A 7,750-nucleotide genomic window follows, 5' to 3' on the forward strand; every position below is an offset into this window, starting at 1 on the left:
TCAAGGCGTAATTGTTTCATAAAGTTTATGGGGTTCTAAAGCAGTTGAAGTTACTCAGCCAAAAAATAAATAATTTCTTCTTTATTTGGCAGACACTGTAAAATTAATAAACACTTAAAAATAGTTTGTATTCAAACATGAACTCCTCTTCATGTTTACTTGTTGTTTCAGTACAGCTGAAGTTAATCGTGCCTTCCAAAGTCTGAACATAGGACATTGACATTCGCACAGCCTTAAAATCTTTTGATTATTTGCTTGTATTATGTCAAAGTGTTACAGGCTTGTATGTTTGACTGCAAATATACACATATGGATGTACTTGAAAGCTAATACACAATGGATTTGATTGAAAACATACAGAAATCAATAGGAAGCTTCTCATTGATTTTGATTGAGTCTGGAGAAACACCATAATGTGCAAACCAGTAAAGTAAACCTTGTTTGCATCAAGATGGTAGATACACAGGTAACCCCCTTCCTAGCCTCCACCAGCTGCTTTCTGAAGAGGTGTCCCCCTTTTCCTCCCTCTTCTGTGGCTTTACAGTGAATTAAGCAAATATTTTTGCAAGGAAGTTTATGTTTGCAGCACACCTTGGCCCTTCAGGCAAAGAATCTGAGGGTTTGTAGGCAAGGGAAATAGACTGGGGAGATACACAGCTGGAACAAAAAGACATCTTTGTACAGGGTCAACTAGAACCATGGGCAAAACTGGGACTTGCCTAGGACAGCTGACTGCCAGAGACAACAAAACGGTCACGGCCCTACTGCTTTTTTTGCCTGTGACAGGGCCCATGCTGTTTGCTGCTGCTGGCAGAGACGTCCATGGGGCAGCAGTGCTGCTCACGGTGTTGGTGCTCCCCACCTCCACCCGGGCCTCGGGAGGTCCATGCTCCTCATCTCCACCCAGGCCTCGGGAGCAGCAAACCCAGCTCCATGCAGCTCTCCTTACAGTGTTCTAGCTCTCTCCACTCCTTCCTGCCCCTGGGCCAGGACACAGCTCCACATTTTGCTTAGCAAACTCAGCTTCGCCAAAACTGCTGAGAAGCCTTGGGCTAGTGCTGCCTTTGGCCACTTGTTTGGGACTTGCCTGACTGACACTAATGCAAGTAAAAATCTAATATCCAAATGTAAACCAATAACACAGTCAAGATTTTCTGAGTTTTTGGGCCAAAATTGTAGGAAGATCCCATTTAATGTTACCAAGAAAATAACATTTAGAAAAAACTGTATAGCACTTGCCTTGTAACATTCAGGACCAGGTGACACTGAATTGATCTCTAACAAAGCTGTACTTAATTTTAAAGCCTAGGAACAAAGTAATAATACCGGGTTCATTCTACTCATGCAGGAAGTCACATGCAGATTTCCAGAAGAGATACAGCAGTTTGGTGAAAGTTAGCCAAGTTCCCTTAACAAATTCTAGCATTTAAATGCTTTTCAACCATCCTCAAGAAAAGAAAAAACCTGAACGGAAAATTGTCAGACTGGAGGGACTACTCTTCACCTCTCTGAAAAACAGGAGTCTATTTTCTTACCTAATTCACTCCCCACTCCCCATTCTATTTGTATGCATTTAGAGCAGTCTTAATTGCATAATCGAAGATAATTTTGAATGCCCTTAATCATGGTAGAAGAAAAGAATTTCTGAAAGTGTGAGATTAGAGAGATGAGCTCGCATCTTCCACAAAGGGGCAAGAGTGTATTTTAGTATCAAAGCTCAGGAAGCCAAATTAAAGAACATCCCTAATTCTGTTTTTTGTTTGATCTGCTTTCATAAGTATAGCGTTCTCTCCTATAATTATTTGCAGATTTTCTGCACATGGATCCAGATGCACACACGCTAAAGCAAGTGGCACCGTATCGTCACAAAACCATGGTAAAATGAATCAGAATCCACTAAGGGTTGTCAGAGACAGCGTGGCTTAGTGCAAAATAGCTTCAGATCATAAGTGTCTGGTATTGAATGATCATGACACATACCTCAGGGTGGGGTTTTTGGTGATATATGACCCTTACTGTATACCATGGGACTAGTTTGGATTTTGCATAGTTTCAAAAAGCTTTGCAAAGAGTACAGCTGTGTTTCTTTGGTGTGGGAAGGGGGGGTTGGAGGGGAGGGAGGGTGGTATAAATTTGAGTCCACTCAAATTTATGAGCTTCGTTAAAACCAGACAAACACCAAAATTATTGAAGGACAAATCTAAACTAGGCTTCCTCTGAAGGAGCGGGGAACTGGGGGCAACGGCATTAGATTGGGTACTAAAACACCCCTCCTTGTGCTCAGGAAAAGGAAATCAACACCTCAGATACAACTGGGGAAGCGATACCGAGCAGTCCCACCCTTTCGAATGTAACCAGTTTATTTTCGGTTTGTTCCCTTAATATTGTCCTAACATTACTTTCTCAAGTAACTAAGCAACCTCCAAACTCTGACCTCCAGTGCCCTGCCGCTCACAGGGTTTGAGTCGCTGCCGGGACTCGGGCTGGTTTGGGGCTTGGCTGCCGGGGGCAGAGAAAAAGCCGGGAGGCGCTTCCAGGCCTGGGCTGCACCGCCGCCTGACGGCACGGCTGCTGCCCTGCACTCGGCTTCCCCCGGCATCGTTATCCACCGTCCTACCCGCAACAGTGTTCGGACAAAACTCTTTCCTTGCGCCTGTACTGCTCAATTTTCTTATTAGCGGGGATAAAGAAATAATCTCCCGTTTAGTCCTGGGGAGGCATAAAACCGGGAGGGGCTGCGAGCGCACCGGAGCAGAGGCTTAGAACTTGGTTATTTGTAAAACTGGAAGAGCCACCCAAAAGACAGGATGTAAATCAGTGGTTTCTACCTGAAAGCATACTGTAGAACCCAGAAAAAAAAAAAAAAAAAAAAAAAGAGGCAGACGAGAAGCAATGACAACAATCCTGCAGCCAAGAATTTGGAATTGTAGTGGATCTTTCAAAAATACTATGCCACAGGGGAAAAAGGCAGGTGTTACACAGAGCTTTATCGATAGGAATGTTATCCATAAGGTGCTGTGAAATAGAACACAGCAGAATAAAGATGCCCATGTAAGAGGCATAAAGTACAAACAGTAGGATTTTTTAAAAGCTTTCTACATACACAAGAGGTTTCACAAGATGTTTAGAGCATTTGCTTGAGCCTTGCCAACAAAAAGTCTTAGGCTGTGACTTTGGATAAAACTATACCTGAAAGACATCTATAGTCTCAAAATGCAGAAGGACTGAACTGAATCCCAGACATAACATTTTGGTTTTCCTACCTACAAGAAACAGCAGAAAATATGTCTGGTTTCTTCCCTGTTTTCAAACTGATCAACGTTATATTCAAATAACTCTACAGTAGTTGGGCTTACCCACCAGAGTAAAATAACATCTCTTTTCCCCTATGAGTTTACTACGTAAATGACCACAGCCTTTTCTACAGCAGTGCTCCTCTGTATGTTGTAATACTATTTACTCCTGGGACTAAAAAAAACCATAACATAATGGGAAGTACAGAGAGGAACGGCATAAAAGGATAAATAATTCAAACATGAAAAATGACATTATAACTTCATTGGCATCTTGCTCCTTCAGTGTTTTCCAAACAATAACACAGGAAAGCAATCACAACTGCAAACAGAAATCATGCTTTTTTTCTGTCACTCCTAGAAGCAAAACATCTGGAAGATCCTAGAAAACTACTTCTCTTCCAAACTCTGATGACTCCAAAGGAAACAAATGATCTGAAGGATTTTGACAGTGTAATTAATTGTTCTAATTCCCCTATCAATGTAGATTGCATGTGTCTCAGTATTAAAAGTGAGTTGGGAGCAGTGCTGCTGTCTAAAGCAGGAATTACTAGAAAACGTAGGACAGACTGGGAATCCTGTGGGAGGCAAAATAGCAAAATAAAGAGGGACTTTTTTTGTGAGAGATGTAAAGGAGCAATGTGGAGCTGAGAAAAGGAAGAGAGGAAGAAACGTTTGGGCAAGAAAATCAAATGAGATATGGGGGGACAGGAAGAAAAATGGGAGGAGAGAAAACAAATGAAAACTCAAAAGAAGGAATAATGAGAGAAAAAGGATTGTTTCTGCTGAGCAGTTTCAAAGAGAGTGTAATACATTTATAATTTGAGGACGCATCTGGAGTGAAGCTGGCGATGAAGGTTTTAAAGATGGAAAAGGAACTAAGGCTACATCTGTTCTGTTTGATAACTTAATTCTTTGGTTCAGTCCCAGGACCTGTGGGACATCTGTGAACACATTGTGTGCTCTCCTTTGGAGCTAATGGACCACTTCCCCCTAGGAAGAAGCCAGGGCACAGTCCTGGAGGCTGCTGCCTGTGCCCAGTGTGGATGAGGCTGTGCCACCATCCTTCCCCAGCCAGTCCCCAAAACGGAGGCAGCACCACGCAGATTCCCACGCCACTGAGCGTGCAGCACCGTCCCACTGTGCGATGCCATTCAAATGCCACTCAGAAGGGCTGCTACACAGCCTCAGTTTACTTCAAGCATTTTGAACTAAATAAACACGAAGAATATTTATTACGATTCAAGGGGCCACCATGTGGTGCCACGCACCTGCCAAGCGCTCCATGGTGTGGATGTCCCCAGAAGAGGAAACGAGACTGAAGCAGTGTGTGACCACAAGCCGTCTTGTGGCAGCCGCCCTGGCTGACACAGGTCAGTCCCCCACATTGCTGCCGTCTGCGCGTTAGATCTACGGTGGCACGGGAAGAAGAAAAATCAGGCAGCAAGCTTCTGACTCCTGAAATGAGGCAGTGATTGCTTTCACCTGGATGGAGATAGATGGCAAGATGGGGTAAGTCCCGAATGCTGGATGCTTCCCTCCGTCTCTAACCCAATGGCAGACATTTGTAACAGCAGCTGTTACAATCCGAAAAATTGTAACATTCCAGGATCACACCCAGAACAATAGAAAACAATGAGTTTTGGCCAACTGCCATGCAACACACCCTTGATGTGGTAATAGTAGAGTCACACATGGCAAGGTGCTCCATTATGAAATATTACATAATCATCTTTCAATAAATTATTTTCTAGTGTCAACCTCTGCTTATGATTTTGCTATGTTTTTCTTTTCATTGTTTACTTCATTCATGAATTAGCTTTCTGCATTAGTTTTTAATGGAGAAAACATATGAATATTAATGAAATACTATGAAAAGTAAAAAAGTTGCAGAAGTAATTGTGGTTTAACCCCAGCCAGCAGCTAGAACCATGCAGCCACTCACTCACTCACCGCAGTTGTGATGGGGGAGAGAATCAGAAGAGTGAAAGTGAGGAAAAACTCATGGGTTGAGATAAAGACAGTTTAATAGGCAGAGCAAAAGCCACGCACGCAAGCAAAGCAAAACAAGGAATTCATTCACTGCTTCCCATGGGCAGGCAGGTGTTCAGCCACCCCCAGGAAAGCAGGGCTCCATCACACATAATGGTTACTTGGGAAGACAAAGGCCATAACTCCAATCATCTTCCCCTTTCCTTCTTCCCCCAGCTTTATATACCAAGCACGACATCATACGGCATGGAATATCCCTTTGGTCAGTTGGGGCCAGCTGTCCCAGCTGTGTCCCCTCCCAGCTTCTTGTGCCCCCCCAGTCTACTTGCTGGTGGGGTGGCATGAGAAAAGGCCTTGACTGCTTAGCAACAACCAAAACCATTAGTGTGCTATCACACTATTCCCATGCCAAATCCAAAATGTGGCACTATACCAGCTGCTAGCAAGAAAGTTAACTCCATCCCAGCTGCAACCGTGACAGTAATGTAGATCAATGCTTTGCTACGTTTCTAGGGAGGACAAAAATGGATCCTTTCCCATCAAAAATAAGTATTTCCTATGACTACTAGAAGTCTTAACTATCAGTCTATAAATGTGTAATTATAAAAATTGCTCTGCTTTTTTCTTTCATGTAGAGAAGGAACGGGTAGATGACACTGAACTTGAAATAAGCTTGACTGCATTCTTTTGTAGTAATAATGTAATTTTTTTTCTTTGAGCAGGACTATGCCCACAGTTAATTGTTCATAAGTCTCTTGAAACCTTTACTTCACAGTGCTGCTTGTTGAAGAAGTGGCAGGTGAGAGGCTCTCTCAGGCTGAGAGAGTTGGGGTTTTTCAGCCTGGAGAAGGCTCCGAAGAGACCTTATAGCTGCCTGCCAGTACATAAAGGGGCCTACAGGAAGGATGGGGAGGGACTCTTCATCAGGGAGTGTAGTGATAGGACACAGGGTAGTGGCCTCAAACTGAAAGAGGGTAGATTTAGATTGGATGTCAGGAAGAAATTCTTTACTGTGGGGGTGGTGAGGCACTGGCACAGGTTGCCCAGGGAAGTTGTGGATGCCCCGTCCCTGGAAGTGTTCAAGGCCAGGCTGGATGGGGCTTTGAGCAGCCTGGTCTAGTGGGAGGTGTCCCTGCCCATGGCAGGGGTCTTGGGACTAGATGGTCTTTAGGGTCCCTTCCAACCTGAACCATTCTGTGATTCTGTGAGTTTACCACAAGCTTTCTGTCTCGTGTACAGGCACCAGTGCACTTCATTCTCTTCAGCTAAAGCAAATGAACCTCATCTGCAATGCTAAAACCACAGAATAAAGTGGGGAATCCTTGTTCTGCTGTGTATTGCAGGAAATTCTGACAACCTCACCATCTTCCCCAATGCAAGCTACCTACACTGCGCATCCCCCCAAGCTCTGACCAGAGGCCAGTTTTCCAAATGAGAGGCGATAAAAAAATATGTATTAACAAGAATAAAAGCTGGGTACAAAGGAAGTGGTAGGAGGGATGAAAATATTGCATGGAGTTAATGCAATGGAGAAGATGGGACAAGGAACAGCTTGTTCAAAATGACAAAGAGGGAAGAAACAGCACTGGGAGCTGCGGGGAGAGGAAGCAGAGAATTTTGCTCTCAATAGGGAGAAGATAATATATGGGGAAGCTGAACAAGGCCCAGGCACAAAAGATGGCATGGGCAGCAGGAAGGTTCCAGACAGAGATGGATACACAGTTTAGAAGTGGCCTGGGACCTCTTGGGCTGGTGCAGTACCTTGGCAGCACTGGGGATAACCAGACCTTCAGGATAATGCTTTCTCTAGCTGCGGAGCCACTCCCTGCCAGCAGAACAACATCTCCAGCAAGTCTGTGCTTGCTTTCCCAGCAGGGAAATGCTACAGACTAAAGACACTTTAGGAAAAATGTCCTCTGAAGCAATGTATCAACTTTTTTACATTGCTTTTTGTTCTCTTGGAGGCCAGCTGCTGTTGTTGTTGCAGTTGCTGCTTCATGGATGGCTAACGCTGCTTAGTAGCACAGAGCTGACTTGCAAAATTCAAACTTCCTACAAGTCGCATGCCAAAAATGACTCCACAGGAAGCCCCCGTGTAGACTTGCCTTTACCAGTGTGTGAGCAAGAACTGCTTTGTCCCTAGGGACAACTGAAAACAGCACTATCTGCCTACTCACGGGTGGATTTCATGATAGCAAAAGTGACATTATTTTCAGATTTTTTAAGGCTTTCATTCCTTAGATGAGAAAAATGGTAGCTTTATATGGCTCCCTTTATACATCTCAGCCTGTGCCAAGGCACAGCATACCTCAGAGTACCTGCAGGGCGGCAGCACAAAGGTAGGATGCTGAGCACGGCCAATGCTCTGCGCTGTCACCCGAACTTAAAGCTGAAGAAAGTTTGGCAATTTTCTGTCTTCTAGCAAGCTGATACCAAGCCTGGGTTTGCTTTTCTAATCAACAACT

Source organism: Rissa tridactyla, chromosome 1 (assembly GCF_028500815.1).
Source record: "Rissa tridactyla isolate bRisTri1 chromosome 1, bRisTri1.patW.cur.20221130, whole genome shotgun sequence".
NCBI classification, from domain to species: domain Eukaryota; kingdom Metazoa; phylum Chordata; class Aves; order Charadriiformes; family Laridae; genus Rissa; species Rissa tridactyla.